This window comes from Cervus elaphus, chromosome 7 (assembly GCF_910594005.1).
Source record: "Cervus elaphus chromosome 7, mCerEla1.1, whole genome shotgun sequence".
NCBI classification, from domain to species: domain Eukaryota; kingdom Metazoa; phylum Chordata; class Mammalia; order Artiodactyla; family Cervidae; genus Cervus; species Cervus elaphus.
The window spans coordinates 33740954-33757032 of NC_057821.1; the positions used below are offsets into that span (position 1 = coordinate 33740954).

At 39.7% G+C, this 16079-nt stretch overlaps 1 pseudogene; it reads left to right on the plus strand.

Moving 5' to 3' along the window:
* Window positions 1-10158: 10158 nt before the first annotated feature.
* LOC122697908 lies at window positions 10159-10266 on the plus strand (annotated as a pseudogene).
* The last annotated feature ends 5813 nt before the right edge of the window (window positions 10267-16079 follow it).

Here is a 16079-nt window from a genome sequence, read left to right on the forward strand (position 1 = left end):
AATTACAATCTTCTAAGACTCTCCTTCCATTTCTATAGAATGTGGATGCTAATTTGAAAGCAGTCTTGTAAAATGGAAGCAAACAGGCTAATTAGAAATATTTATGGGCCTGTTAGTGAATATATGTCTAATTGAAATAACAAGGCTCTCCCTGAAGGGGAAAACATTACTTTGGTTGTAGGAATAATTAACTTGTGCTGTTATATTGAAAAAGGATAAAACCCTATCTCTCCTGATAAGATCCATTTTTACTTCATCAGACCAAGGTGCCTCCAAAAGGACTCATTAGTATTTTTATTATTAAATTTTAATTAAAAAAATCAAATTAGACTTTCACATGTCTTATTCCCCTGAGATAATCACTTTTGACTCTTTTAGTTGATTATTTTCGTACTTACCACCATATCTCTAATAATAGGTTTGTATTATTCTTTTAAAATAAGTTAAATTTTTTTAGACAAAGTGATATACGTGTATATAGTTAAAAGAATCAAGTATTTCCACATTGCTTGTTAGTAAAACCAGCATATCTGTGGCACACCTTATGTTTCTTACCTTCCTAGAGGAAATAACTTTTTGCATTTACATCCATAATTCTATTTAACATGATACTATTACTACTTCTTGACTTTAAGCTTTAAAAATGATCTATTAACTTTGGATTCTGGAAGATGAGAATTTGGTTTTCTTTTATAACATATACCAGTCCTACTCTGTACAAGGATCCTTTCTACTTTCCATCCTCTCAGTACAGTTTAATCATAATTTTGGATAGATTGATATTCTACATTTACATTATCACAACTATATTAAAGCTATTCATGCCTAAGCCATGTAATATACTTTGATTATTTTGCTATCCTGCATAATATTTAAAAATACATTTGCCTGTTTTCTTTGAACTTAGCACTAATTCTATCCCAAACTCTGCACTTCAGTATGTAAATCTGTGCTGTATATGTTCTTTAAAAATTTTTCAATTTTTCTTCTGGAAGAAACATCTTCTAGAGCCTACTGGCACACTCTCATCTTAATAGTATTAATTACTATTGTCATCTAGAGATTAATTACTAATGTCATCCAGAGATTTTATTTCACCTCCTTTGTTTTCTCCTTTGACCTTCTCATGTATTGAACCCCCTGTTTCCTGGATCCAAGATCTTTGGCTTTATTGATTTATTCTGTCATTTTGCCTGGGTATATCCTCCAGTAGTTTCCTGAGAAAAGTAGAAAGCTATGTGAAGGATGAGTTAATTTATATTTTGCATGTCTAAAAATGTCTTTATTTTATTGTTGCACTTAAAAAAAATTTGAGCTCCATATTGTCCTTCCCCCAGTCTCTGGGAACTTCTGTTCTACTTTCTGTCTCCGTGAATTTATCTGTTCTAGATATGTTATGTCAGTACAGTCATACAATATTTGTCCTTTTGTGTCTGGCTTCTTCCACTTAGCATAACATTTTCTAGGTTTATCCATGTTGTAACATATATCAGAGCTTCATTCCTTTTTTATGGATGAATACTACTCCATTGTATAGATATACCACATTTTGTTTATCCATTCCTGGGTTGTTCTCACCTCTTGACTGTTGTTAAGAATGGTGATATAAACCTTGTAGGATGCTGGGAAAGACTGAGGGCAGAAGGAAAAGTGGGTGACAGAGGATGAGATGGTTGGATGGCATCACTGACTTAATGGACATGAATTTGAGCAAACTCTGGGAGAGAGTGAGGGACAGAGAAGCCTGGCATGCTGCAGTCTATGGGGTCACAAAGAGTTGGACATGACTGACAGACTGAATAACAAATAAACATTGGTGTACAAATATTTGTTTGAGTTCCTGTTTTTAGATTTTTTGAGTATAAACATGGGAATGAAATGGCTGGGTCATCTGGAAATTCTATGTTTTGAGAAACAGAGAAGAGCGGTTAAGAGTGAAGTTTATCTTTTTCTTATTGGGACACTAAAAGGGTGAGATTTTGCGAAGTTGTCTTGGCAGGCATTCCTCGACTTTCAAGAACTTTCTTTTTGAACACATGGCTATTGTTGGGTTTTGGTGAAATGACGTTATTTGTATAGACTATAACTGGAATCAACAGGAAGGTCTCAGTTGATCAAGATCTTTCACAATGACCTTCATTTAAGATGGTGAGAAAGGATACCTGGGCACAGGCTGAGAGGAGCTGCCATTGTGTTTCCTGGTCCCATCTGGTATTTGCCTTTCACACCTGGTCGTTTACTTCTGTGTTGTTTAGGAGCAGAAGGATATGCTGGCCATCTGGAAATCCTGGTGTGTATAGCTTTTCTTTTTTTTTAAATTCCTGCATTCTTTGAGCGTTATCTTAATTTTATGATTCAGTTTACCCCATAATATTCCTGAGCCATGATTCCGTTGATTTGATGGTGAGAATACTGAAATTACTATTCACTTTGGAACGGAAGTGTGATGACTGCATTATGGTCATGGAATAGAGACTTTCTTTATCAAGATGCTGCCAACTATGGCTGATATAATTTAGTAATCACCTTAATTGGTATTACCTTAGAACCAGAGTTGCCAGATAAAATACAGGACATTTTTAGTATTTATATTTGGATAAATAATGAATACTTTTTTTTTTTTAGTATAAATGTGTCCCAAGTATTGCAAGAGACACACTTACTCTAAAAAATTATTCATTGTCTGAAACTCATATTTAACTATGTACTCTGTATGTTTATTTGCTGATCTGGCAGCCTTCCTCATAGCACCAAATGCGTATAAGACCCTTCCTTTTCTTTGGAGTGTTGTTTAGCACATGTACTGCCTGTCCGTGTGACTTTGTTTCTCACGCATGATGCAGCTGGCTCCTGTCTCTCATGACGCCAGTGCCCTGCAGGATACAGGTGGCGAGTGTCGTTAATGAAGAACCGTGGTGGATGACTTTGACAAGTCAAGGATGCAATTGCCTGTATAATCTCTGTGGGGCTGGAATGCATACTAGACAGGGAGGTGATTTTCAAACCTGGGAAAAGCATGCCTGAATGGAATGTCTCAGCTGAAGTCCCGCTGAAGTCCTGAATGAATGGAGACTTTGCTTGTCTGGTTCTTGGATGGGTGGGGAATTGGGAGGAGGGGATTGAGTGCTGAGACAAGGAAAACAATAGTTAGACCAACTGCCTTTTCCCCAGTTGTGTTCAGAGGGATTGTGAGCCCAGGATTAATTGATGATGAGCCATTGCTGTTAGTACTACTGTACACGCATGCTCAGTCGTGTCTGACTCTTGTGACCTTATGGGCTGTAGCCCATCAGACTCCTCTGTTCATAGGATCCTCCAGGCAAGAAGAGTGGAATGGGTTGCCATTTCTTCTTCCAGGGGATCTTCCCGACCCAGGGAACGAACCCATGTCTCCTGCATTTCCAGTACTGGCAGGTGGGTTCTTTCCCACTCAGCCACCTGGGAGTCCCTTTTAGTTCTACTCTTCAGCTCCAAGTCAGAAAGAACTGCTGCCCAAAGTTGATTCTTTCTACCTTTACTTCTGCCCCCTAGTGAAATTTTCTCCTGCTATTCTTTCTAGCTCCAAGCATTCATATACCTGAATCTTCCCCTGTTTTTATATTAATATTTTAAGCTCAAAAACTATGGCCACTACAGCTTCTGGGTGAAGTTAGACAAATTTCATTGTGTCTAGATTAGCTTTCAAATGAGATTTGATAAATTAAATTATGATAATCTATAAAGGAGTGGATGAGAAATAAGGACTTGGATTCATGTCGTAATGTCACAGCAACACAGAGCTCTCTGGATCTTCTTTCTTTCCTCTCTCTCTCTTTTCCCCAGATGAAAGAATTATCTCTTTTTCTACCCAAGCCACCACAAGCCAATGTCCAGTATATTGCAGGAAAGAGTTACTTTTATAAACCAGAGGTGTACTGTAAAAGGCATTTGAGGGCCTCATCTAGATAGTTTTTCAGCTTATTTTCTTTTTGACAGCTTTAAAGGGCCTTTAAAAATTGCCAGGAGAGTAGATTCATATTTTTATCATTCCACCTGCATAGCATTTTAGACACATTTATATTCCTCAAAGCATAATAATACATAACATTTAGCATTTAATTTATGACTCCTGCCACATCTGGTAAAAAACTCCTTCTGAAGCAATAAATCAACCTCTTCATGTCAAATTGCCATTCATTCTTTGACCTCCTCCATAATTTATGGTTTGTGAGTGCAAAATGGGAGAAGCAGCTTAAATCAAGTGGATTTTAATTAACAATCTTAGAAAATTCAGAAGAATATTTGCAATTTATTCATGAGGGGAGAGGACTTGGTTGCTAGAAGGAAGAGAAAAAAAAAATGCAGCTCATTTCCATGGGTACAAATTGAAGTCTATTCTGGGTGCTTCGAAACCACAACATGAAGATTTTTCTCCACTTTGAGTTAGAAAGACAAAGTGATTCTGATAGAAAAAGCTGTCCAAGCTCCCAGGACAGAATCAATTTTCTAGTAGAGATTTTGAGGGAAAAGAGTAGGGGGAGACATGTAGCCATCTTCTGCTTATGCAGCCTTTAACAGAGTTGCCTGGCTGCTGACACGGTGCCTTTCATGTCAAACAATTTTATTTCTAAGCTTTTCACAGTGTGTCCTAAGTAGCTTCTATTAGCATTGTCCTGTCCGTTTCCTTGGCGACAGAGCTGGTCAATTTAGACACCATTTAAGAGCTGTGGAAAAAGCAACAGCCAGCAGTGTGATGGGCAAAATTACAGAGAACAAGCTGAATACAATCCTCGCTGGAGGAGATGCATTTTCTTCCAGGGCCCATTTTATTTTAATTAAAATCGAAAAGCTCTTTTAAACAGGGCCCCAGATTAAGTACAAACCGGAGTCATCTACTGTACAACCATTGCAGCTGCATTCCTTAATGTTATCTCTTTAACCTTAATGGATTGCTTGCACTTTTAAAAATAAACAAGGAGGGAAAACCTCAGGGCAATATGGTAACTTCTTGTTATTCATCTTTAGAGTAAATATAGAATGAGAGAGACAACACTTTTCCTGTCTGGAGTCATGTTTAAATGGAGCACAAGATCCTCCAGCTTTACATACAATTATTCTAGTTTATCTTGCATGAGAAAATCAACAGTTACTTCAGATGTCATCAGTAGTCTTGTTTGCTATTAATCTCGCTTCATTAGTTGTGGTGACTTTATGTTGCCATTTCCCCCCAGTAATTTGACATGAGTCATTTTGAACATGGACTCAACCAGAACTTTGAAATTTTCGGGACTGAGTTTTATGTTGGTATTTGGCTTTGCACTTACCATTGCACTCACAGCTTTTTGTATGTAGGATAGGATGGGACATAATTTGAGGTAGGGGAGAACTTTCTCCTAGTATAGGATATGTTAAAAATTCCTTGTCCTCTGGGATGAAAGGAAGTTGACTTATATACTATGTATATTTGCAAAAGAGACAAGAATATTGATTACTTCTATAGGAACTTGTTCAGTTCAGTCGCTCAGTCATGTCCAACTCTTTGCGACCCCATGGACTGTAGCACGCCAGGCCTCCCTGTCCATCACCAACTCTTGGAGGTTACTCAAACTCATGTCCACTGAGTCGGTGATGCCATCCAACCATCTCATCCTCTGTCATCCCTTTGTCCTCCTGCCTTCAACCTTTCCCAGCATCAGGGTCTTTTCAAGTGAGTCAGCTCTTCACATCAGGTGGCCAAAGTATTGAAGTTTCAGCTTCAGCATCAGTCCTTCCAATGAATAATTGGAACTGATTTCCTTTAGGATGGACTGGTTGGATCTCCTTGCTGTCCAAGGGACTCTCAAGAGTCTTCTCCAACACCACAGTTCAAAAACATCAATTCTTTAGCTCTCAGCTTTCATTATAGTCCAACTCTCCCATCCATACATGACTACTGGAAAAACCAAAGCTTTGACTAGACGGACATTTGTTGGCAAAGTAATGTCTCTGCTTTTCAATATGCTGTCTAGGTTGGTCATAACTTTTCTTCCAAGGAGCAAGCGTCTTTTAATTTCATGGCTGCAATCACCATCTGCAGTGATTTTGGAGCCCCCCAAAATAAAGTCTGTCACTGTTTCCATTGTTTCTCCATCTATTTGTCATGAAGCGATGGGACCAGATACCATGATATTAGTTTTCTGAATGTTGAGTTTTAAGCCAACTTTTTCACTCTCCTCTTTCACTTCATCAAGAGACTCTTTAGTTCTTCTTCACTTTCTGCCATAAGGGTGGTGTCATCTGCATATCTGAGGTTACTGATATTTCTCCCGGCAATCTTGATTCCAACTTTTGCTTCATCTAGCCCAGCGTTTCTCATGATGTACTCTGCATATAAGTTAAATAAGCAGGGTGACACTATACAACCTTGATGTACTCCTTTCCCGATTTGGAACCAGTCTGTTGTTCCATGTCCAGTTCTAACTGTTGCTTCCTGATCTGCATACGGATTTCTCAGGAGGCAGATCAGGTGGTCTGGTATTCCCATCTCTTTAAGAGTTTTCCACAGTTTGTTGTGATCCACACAGTCAAAGGCTTTGGCATAGTGAATAAAACAGAAGTAGATGTTTTTCTGGAAATCTCTTGGTTTTTCGACGATCCAATGGTGTTGGCAATTTGATTTCTGGTTCCTCTGCCTTTTCTAAATCTGACTTGAACATCTGGAAGTTCATGGTTCACGTACTGTTGAAACCTGGCTTGGAAAATTTTGAGCATTACTTTGCTAGCATGTGAGATGAGTGCAATTGTGTGCTAGTTTGAACATTCTTTCAATGCCTTTCTTTGGGATTGGGATGAAAACTAACCTTTTCCAGTCCTGTGGCCACTGCTGAGTTTTCCAGATTTTCTGGCATATTGAGTACAACACTTTAACAGCATCATCTTTTAGGATTTGAAATAGCTCAACTGAAATTCCATCACCTAGCTTTGTGAGGAACTTGAAATTTGGACAAAGAGTTTGTATTTAGGAATAGGGAGTTTTTGATACTACTGTCTCTACTATGGTGAGTGCACTGGGATACTTCAGAGTTTGCATGCTTTTAAGTTAGTCTCATCTAAATGGAACCTTGTAAGGCAGTAGATCCCTCTTTTAGAAAACATCAAAGTAGAGACATAAAACTTGCTATTGGAGATATCTTAAGTAGGGTTCATGCCCCAGTAGAATGCTCAATTTGATGACTTCTAAAATCCGTTTTTATGCTGACACTTCATGATCCTGTCCCTGAATTGGGACAAAATATATATTCCCCTAAGGAGTCCAGAAATTAGTGAGATAAAATGACCTCTGCACTTTGTTTTTCCACAGTTATCTGGGGATATGCTTTATCTCTTTCTATAGGCTCCTCTCTTTAGAGGAAATACAGATATGTTCATTTCCAAGCCTTTTGGATTCCTCCCTGATCTTATCAACAAATATAATAAGTGACTATTCATGAAAATTCTTTATGAAATGTTACTGGGATCATAAAAGTTTCTGAGATTTCTCTGTATTTTTTTTTTTCAATCAGAAAGAATCAGCCTGAATCACACTTCCTGTTGAAAGGGTTACTGGAGCCTTAAAACCATTCCAGTCAGGATCTCCATGACTAGATAACAAAGATGCCAATTAATGCTGGTTGTAAAGGGGAACAGCAGGGCCCACCAGTCATTTTCCCATATGGCACAGAAGAACAATTAGATACATAGGCTGACATTTCATCCTTGGTATTTACATAATGTATACTACGGTGATTGATAGGAAAGAGGTACATAGATGTGACAGACTGACAGAGGATAAGGGCAGAAGCCGTCCATCTTTTTCATTATGAGGACCATTTTAACGAACAGACCAACTCATTTCTGCAGTCCATTAAATCACTTGACAGTGTAAACATCTGGAGAATAGCCCTGGGAATTGGGTTTGTCAGGTGAGGGCTCTTCAGCTAGCCGGGAGGGGTTGTGAGACTCTTCTGGGGCTGCTGATTCTGGGGAGAACCACTAGCCATCCATCACAGGAGACCCTGTTTTTCTCATCACCAGAGGCTCAGGATGTGGAAACAATTTGTGCCTCCAAGATGGCCTCTAGCAGAGAGCACTTCCCTGTCCTTTTACATCCTTTTGGAATTCTCTACGGTGTCAGGTCTCTGTTAGTTTCCTGAGCGCTGAACCTGATTCACTGAATAACCTTGAGCAAATGACAACCTCTCCAAGCCTCCTGTTTTCTCATCTGTGAAATGAGGCTCGCTCCTACTCCCAGTTCCCTTTCCCGGTGGAATAACTCTTTCTGAAAAGCATTTTGATCTCCATAGGGAAAGGTGTATACAGCAGCACAGAATTGTATTTGATTCTGTACCACCCACAAGTTCAATTTGTGTGGTCCCAGCCTGACTCTATAAGCAAGCTAAGTGTTTCTTGGTGTGTGTAGGTAATAAACACTGAGAGAGGAAGCCGTTTACATTTCAGAGTGAGGAGCACGAGATGCCATTTTTCTCATGCCCTTGATCCAGTAAAGCAGGGTTTCTAGTTTTGGCTCTACTGGCATTTGGGTATGAATAATTCTTTTCTGTGAGAAGCTGTCCTGTGCATTGTTTACTAGATTTACTGTGCATGTTTATTAGATCCTAGTATCACCTTCCCCTCTTTCCCTGAGTTGTGACAAGCAAAAATGTCTCCAGACATTGCCAGATGTCTGCTGGGGTATAGAATTGCCCAGTTGAGACACTCTGCTCTCAAATGTGCTTGGGTAGTCACCCCGCAACTCAAAATGGGGCTTGTACTTGAATCTGGCCTAAGCTGGTGCTTATATAAACTTCCAAGGTTTGAAGCGAATTCAAGAAAGAAAAAAAAAAATCCCTTTTTTGTGTTTGAGTACAGCTGGTTACATGATAGTCTCCTGGCACTTCCCCCCAGAGGATTGCTGCTGCCTCTCACGGTGATAGCACAAACAAGGAATGCTGGTCTCGGTACTGTGAGCTTTTCTTAATTGAAGACTAAGGAAACTGTTGGGTCTATTTAAAGTCTATGGATTGAAAAGCAGACACCCAGTCATGCTATGTGAGATACAGTCTCCTCTACTAACGATGCTATATGTTTTCTTGGAAAAGCGTCCGGCTGCACAGTGTGGCCCATTAGCTGGTTTTGTATCCAACAAGCACACCCATCGACTCTTCGTATATTCAGGGTGCTGGCCTACTCTGCTGGGCCGGTATAGTCTAGAAGCATGATGTAATCATTGTAATGAAGTCATAAAACAATTAGGAAGGACCCTGGCCCGAATAACTAAGAGATGAAATACTTCATCTGTGACAGAAGGCCAAGGAACAGAAAAGTATTTGGAGATACGGTTAATTATTCTGCCACCTGAAAATGCTGGGCGTATTTTTTGAAAAGCAAAATTAAATGTTATCTGAAGAGGATCTTTTTTTCTGAAAGAAGCCAAGCATTTAAGAATTTAGAATCTTTTTTTTTTTTTTTTTTGTCTCAGAAAGTGCCACGGTCACACATGTGTGTTCATTGAATGCTATTTTCTGTAGTATAATTTATCAGATACCTTAGAGAAATGGAATTTGATCGCTTCTCTTTTCCAAGAAACAAATATGGATTCAGGGTTAAAAAATTCTCTTGACAATCAGAAGAGATCCCCCAAACTTAGACATCAAGGTTTGTGTGTTAATTGATCAATTAAATCATTAATTTCTTCACACCCATTCAACTATGATCAGTTCCCAGAGAAGAGGAAGCTCAGGTCTGGGAAACAGGTTTCATGCAGTCTACTAAGAGTCTAGAGGGGAAATGTGGGCTCCAGGTACTCATTTTATCTTGTCTCTTTGGACCGTGTGGCCTATATGGTGAGGGGCACTGCTGGGAAAGGGGCAGAGTAAAGCCCTTTAAAGGCCAAAGACCAGAGGAGGAACTCTTTCACCTACTTGCCTTAATAATCAACCCTGTGCCAGAATCTGGTTGAGACAAGAACAGGTGTTGTTGGCATGAGCTGTGTGTTAATATACACAAGCCACTGAGAAGACTATCTGGCACATGTAGGCACTCTGGAGGTGTTAGCTCCGTATACTGTTATTAGTGCTGGAAAAACCAACCAATTTCTGGCTCTCGATTTATTTTGGCACACTTCAAAAAAGTCTACAGAGATCACTTGAAAAAAGGAAAAGTTTTAAACAAATTCCATCGTAGCCATTGCATTCCTACAAACAGTAGCCGTCTTGGTAGTATTTGCAGCCTGTGGCTTTAGGGGTTCCCTTAGGGACCTTGGAGATAGCCCTTTCCTGTAGATATTCACGTATGGCCTCATGCTGGCCCTAACTTAGGCTCCAGACAGGTCTGTGTGGTGCCTTTGGAAAGCCCCCGGGCACGGTGAGCAGGGTCCTCATTGGCCGAGATATAATGCCCATCTATAACAAGCTGCAGATCAAAGAGCATGTGATTAAGGCCCTACACAGGGCCAAGTTCAAGTTCTCTGTCTGTGCAGAAATCCACATCTCTAAGAAGTGGAGATTTACTGAGTGTAGTGAGGATGAATCTGGAAACACGGTGGCAGAAGAGCAGTTCATCCCAGGTGGTTACAGACTCAAACACATCTCAAACGGCAGCTCCCGGAAAAATGTCCGGTCCTGCACTCAGGAGAGCTGTGGTGTTGTCCCCGCCTTACTCATGCCCACAAATAAATCCCACCCTGCTGTCAAATAAATAAATACATGAATACAGTTTTAAACAAACAAACAAACAAAATTTCTAACACTGCCGTCTTCAGAGGATTGTTTCCTTGCCATGAAGTGAAGTGGGGTGAAGTGAAGTCACTCAGTCGTGTCCGACTCTTTGTGACCCCATGGACTGTAACCTACAAGGCTCCTCTGTCCATGGAATTTTCCAGGCAAGAGTACTGGAGTGGGTTGCCATAGCCTTTGAATGGTGCTGCAGACTTTGAGGATTGATGGCATACTGAAAGATTTTGAGGGCTTAAGGTCACACCTGTGGCCTGTCGCACCACCTCTCTGGATCAGTGCTTCTGTCAGTCATTCACGGTGCCCAACACCTTCCACTGGCCCTTGTTTTACCATCTAATAAATATTCAGGTTAGTCAGGGGAAGAAACTGATGACAGAGTAGACAAAACAGTCTAAGGTCACTGGTGCTGCTGGGAAAACTACTCAAAATATATCCTGTAAGTGGCTGATCTGTTGCTTCCCTTCAAGGATTAACTATGATTTTGACCTTATAGCTCAATTGTTTGGTCAGGTGCTTATTGATCTATTATTTAGACTTTACTTCTAGAGGAATGGTTGGCTTGCTTATTTTTTCTAAATGTGTAATAAATTAAAAGAAATTCTGGCTATATGGGTAACCGATTATTCTTAGTAATCTGCTTCACGAATCCTTTAAGAATATTGCTGGCTAAGTGTGTCAAAACACAGATGATAAATTGACTTTTAAAATTTTAAAAGTGATGCAACTTTTTTTCATCTTCATCACCTTTGCATCATTGAACTCCACATGATTCCAGAGTGGGACTGACTGTGGATTTTTCTGAGTTAACAAATCAAGGTGTCAACTCAGGCTCATTTATTACTTCTGAATGCCAGAAATTCTGTCCAAAAGTCTGAAAATAGCAAGGGCCTCCAGAATGAATCATCTCAATTCATTTTCAGCTTTCAGCTTCCACTGAGTAATTTTTACAATTCAGTTCATCTAGTTGGGGAGAAGTCTAACCGGTGGGACTGTGACAAATCAGGGTTGGAAACTTGATAATGAAAAGGAGGACTTGGTAATATCAAACTTTAAAATTTTCGGTTTTCATTGCTGGGCAAAATGTGTTGCAATTCAAGCAGTAAGAGGCTGGCTGTGAGTCCGAGAGAGTGATCCAAAGCTATTTAAAAGCAGCAGGATTTATTTTATGCCATGTTGATCCATTTCATGCTATCAGAATTAGTTCCCTAGAAAGATAATTGTGTCATGACATAAAATTCATTCAAAACATGAACATATTTTTTTTTTTCTGAAATAATAAGGTCATCTGATAGGGAAACAATTGTCTTTTTTTCTTCATATCCTTGGTTCATTCCCTTTTAAACTGGTACTGCCTTTCTCTTTCCTCATTAATAAATCTCTTTGTTTCCTACAGAGGAGAATAAATAAACCTTTCCCTTCTCCTCACAGAAGAGCCTACTGTTTATGTGTACATCTTCTACTCACTTTTATTTGTGATGAATTTGTGATTAGAAAGATCCCCACGTTGCCCTGTTCTGTCAATCAGCTGGAGGAGAGCTGGGAGCTCACTTATATAAACATACAGAATAGCTACATATTTTTAATATCTTCATCTTATAGGAATGTTAATAGAATGATCACTCTCAGTAGTTTCTGAGTCACTTAATAAAAACCTCATTTAATATGCGATGGTCTCTTGAGATTAGACATTAAACTGAGGCTCTTGACTCAGTATCAAGACTGAATCAGAAAATAATTTAAGTGAATCGAGTTTTTCTTTGGGAAGATGATCTCCTTTGGGGGCATATGGTAGCATCTAGTTTTCTTGTGTTGATCAAGATCCTCAGAAATATCCCAGGCTCTTGAATCTTTCCTTTTTCCTCTGTTTCCCCCTTGAACATGTGTTCATCTTATTATCTATTCCCTCAGCACTGTTCTTTGTTTTCTCAAGGTGGCAGCCATCTAAACTGAGAAGTGAATGCTGACAGAATTTAGATATAGGAAGTGTCATAAGGAATTCTAAGACCACCCCTTCATTTTATAGAAGTGGGAATTGTTTCCAAATGAAGTCAAAGATTGTGCACAAGAGTTCACTATGACTTAGAGAAAACCCTGGCATGGGAGCCTGGGTCCAGACTGGGGATCTTTTCATGGCAACTTCTACCTTTCTGATTTGCTGGTGGCTGCTAGTCCCCTTCTCAAGATCAGTTTGGTTTAAATGGGAACTCTGGAGAATGCATTGCAAGAAGCTGAAGAAAGGACTCTGGCAAGAACATGAGAGACAGTGGCAGGCTGGTATGGGTACTCTTTTAGGGGAGAACAGTCTTTCAGATGCTTTCAAATCCACACTGCTTGGTGATGGTGAGATCTGCCTAGCAACCAAGGCTGGCCACAGTTAGATGCTGCTGAGTTGTTACCATTTGCCTCCAGTAAGCTTTGTGGGACCTGTCCACCCAGCTTTCTTTCAGTTATTTAATTACAGCCTTCACTTTCATTTCCAGGCAATTAAAACGGAATAAGGCAACATTTTCTTTCCAGTTTTCCTTTGTTCCTCAAAGTGCTTTCTAATTAAAAATACTTATTCTTTGTAGAAAATTTGAAAAATACCAGACGAGTTGAAAGAAAAAAAAAATTGTCACTTACTTTCTTGTTAAAGTCAGTCACTGTTAACACTGGTATTTTGCCTTTCTATTTTAATCTCATTCCTTTTTCAAGGTAAAGACTAAGGGTAATATTTTTCTTTCTTTCTCTTTTCTCGACCACTCTTTTTTTTTCCCTGAAAAGTAATATATGCCCTTTAAAGAAAAAATGGAGAATGTAGGCAACTATAAAGAAGAACATGAATCATTAATAGGCTTGCACCCAGAGCTAGTCTGAGTGACATGTTTCTTTACAGTCTCTTAACAAAAAATAAGTCCATATTTCCCCATTTCACTTCTTAATCATAAGTTAACCAGTGTAAAGCTAAAAGAGGTTGCTGATGTTTTTCAGTTGGGTAAGATGAAGACCTTTCAATTAGTTGCTAAAATCTGTTTGAATTTGAGGCAAAATCAGATACAGGTGAGCTCTTGTTTCAAAAGAAGACTTCAGGTTGGACTCCTGTTCTAGTTCACATTTTAAAGCCTATGATGGAACATTTTGAACACAGTAGAGGTGCATTCTAAAATGTCAAGAATAATTGTAACCTCTTTCAGCAAGGTCTTTTTTTGTCCTTTTCAGAATGCCTAGAGATGAGGCAAGCAGAATTTGTGGTCATAGGTGGGACTCTTGGTAATATATAATATGAAGCTATCTCTCACAGAAAGGATGCTTATCGTTTAAGTGCACTCCAAGGACTGTGGCCCATTACAGATAGCTGTCTCTGAGTGAGCATACTTTATTGTTAATCTCAGATCACCAATGTCTTCAGTATTCCCTCACTTTCCTCGGCCTGTGTCTCTTCCATTTGACAAAAGGGAAAGTGCAGTCTAAGAACACTGTCTGATGGAGCCAGAATAATTGGCTGACTTTTCTCCAAATGTACCTTTAGCTCAGCTTGTGCCTCCAAATCACAGTGGTGGTGGTTTAGTCATTAAGTTTTGTCTGATCTTATGACCCCATGGACTCTAGCCCACCAGGTTCCTCTGTCCATGGGGTTTCCCAGGCAAGAATACTGGAGTGGGTTGCTATTTCCTTTTCCAGAGGATCTTCCTGACCCAGGGACTGAACTGGGGTCTCCTGCATTGCAGATGTTTCTTTCCCTACTAAGCCCCCAAGGAAGCCCTCAAGTTGCAGTACCCTTGATTATCTAATGGAATTATTTGTAGCCTTCTTGCTCACATACCCCACCGCAGGTACTCTTTCCGAGCTCCAGTGGCAGTTGCTACTCTGATTTTACTGGGGGAAATGAAGCTTAGGATATGTGGGCATTGTTCTTATACCTATACCTTCTCTGTGGAACATCATAGATCTTCTGCTTATTTTCTTCACCTTCCTAAATTCCCAAAGACTGCAATGAGGTGGAGAGGAATCTCTACTTTACTCCCTTCCTACCCAGTACCATAGCGGCATCTGCAAAAATTTAACCCAACTCAGTGACAATCAAAACTCCCCATCCTCTGCAAATAGCTCTCTAGTTGCTTCTTTCAGGCCACAGAAATGAAGAAATGCTCATCCAACTATCTGAGAGATCCCTGGGTGGGCACAGCCAGATATGTCTTCCCTGGATGGGATGTCATAGGCTTTCAGCTTGTTTCCAAGTTGGGGGAAGAGTGAGTCCCCTCTGAATCACACTAGGATAATAATAGCCTGTCCCAAATGTTCTGAACTGTGAGTGTGTAGACTCAATGGGGGCAATCCATCATCTTCAAAATGTGTATCTTTTGCCATCATTCCCCTGACAGCTCCACCTCCTACAGTGAGATGACAGAGTTGACTTTCTCTTCTCCCTGGTGAAGAAAGAAAAACACTGTGGTCAAGTGTCAGCGACAGATAAAGTGGAGGGAAACGTTTTCTGACATTTGCTGCCAGGATCACCAGACAAGTGACTTAGTTTGAGTCAATGGTGTATATTCCCTTATTGCTAAGAACGGACTGATGGGTCCCACTACATTTGACATGTACTGTCTTTGACACATATCTCTCCTCCCCACGAGTCAGTGACATGAGCAGCCCTGGCTTTGGATGGTTGACTTTCAACTGATCTTGCATTTTACCTTTAATATGCTTTTCTTCCAAGTCTTATTTATTTATCTATTTCTCCATCTATTTTAAAATCCACTACTGGATTTATATACATTCACCTCCCCAAATTAAAGTATGGTAAACATGTAGGCTTGATCTGAGAATTTTTGGAAAAATTGTTTTCTTACTAAAAGAAGTTGAGACAGGAGCCTTAATTTCTAGTTTCACAGAACAGTAAATTCATTGCTCAGACCCTCTGTGACCTGGCTCCCCTGCCTCATAAATGAAACAGATGATACCTGAAGAATTTATCAAGAGGAATAAAACTGACTTCTTTTGAGATGTTTCCTGTCACCTGTGCTCTTCATTAGGTGGGGACCAGCTAGTAAAACCAGCTCCTGGCTCTGTTCCTAGGTGTTTCATTTAACTTTGTTTTGTATTTTCTAGACACAATTCTCTGATATGAGTGAAAGATCCATCACTTTGAGTTCTTTAGGTTTATTTCAGTTGTGGGTTGAATTGTAAATCTCTGTTTTTATAAGTGCGATGAGATGGGCAGGAAGAATATCCTCGCAACATATGCTGGAGTGTGTTGTTAGTTTATTGCAATGTGTCTGAGGACCTGGAAACAAATGGCATTTAGAATCACAGAGAGCTAGCCAGAGAGGTGAGCAATAGTTGAGTGGTTGTGATCAATCTGAAATGGAC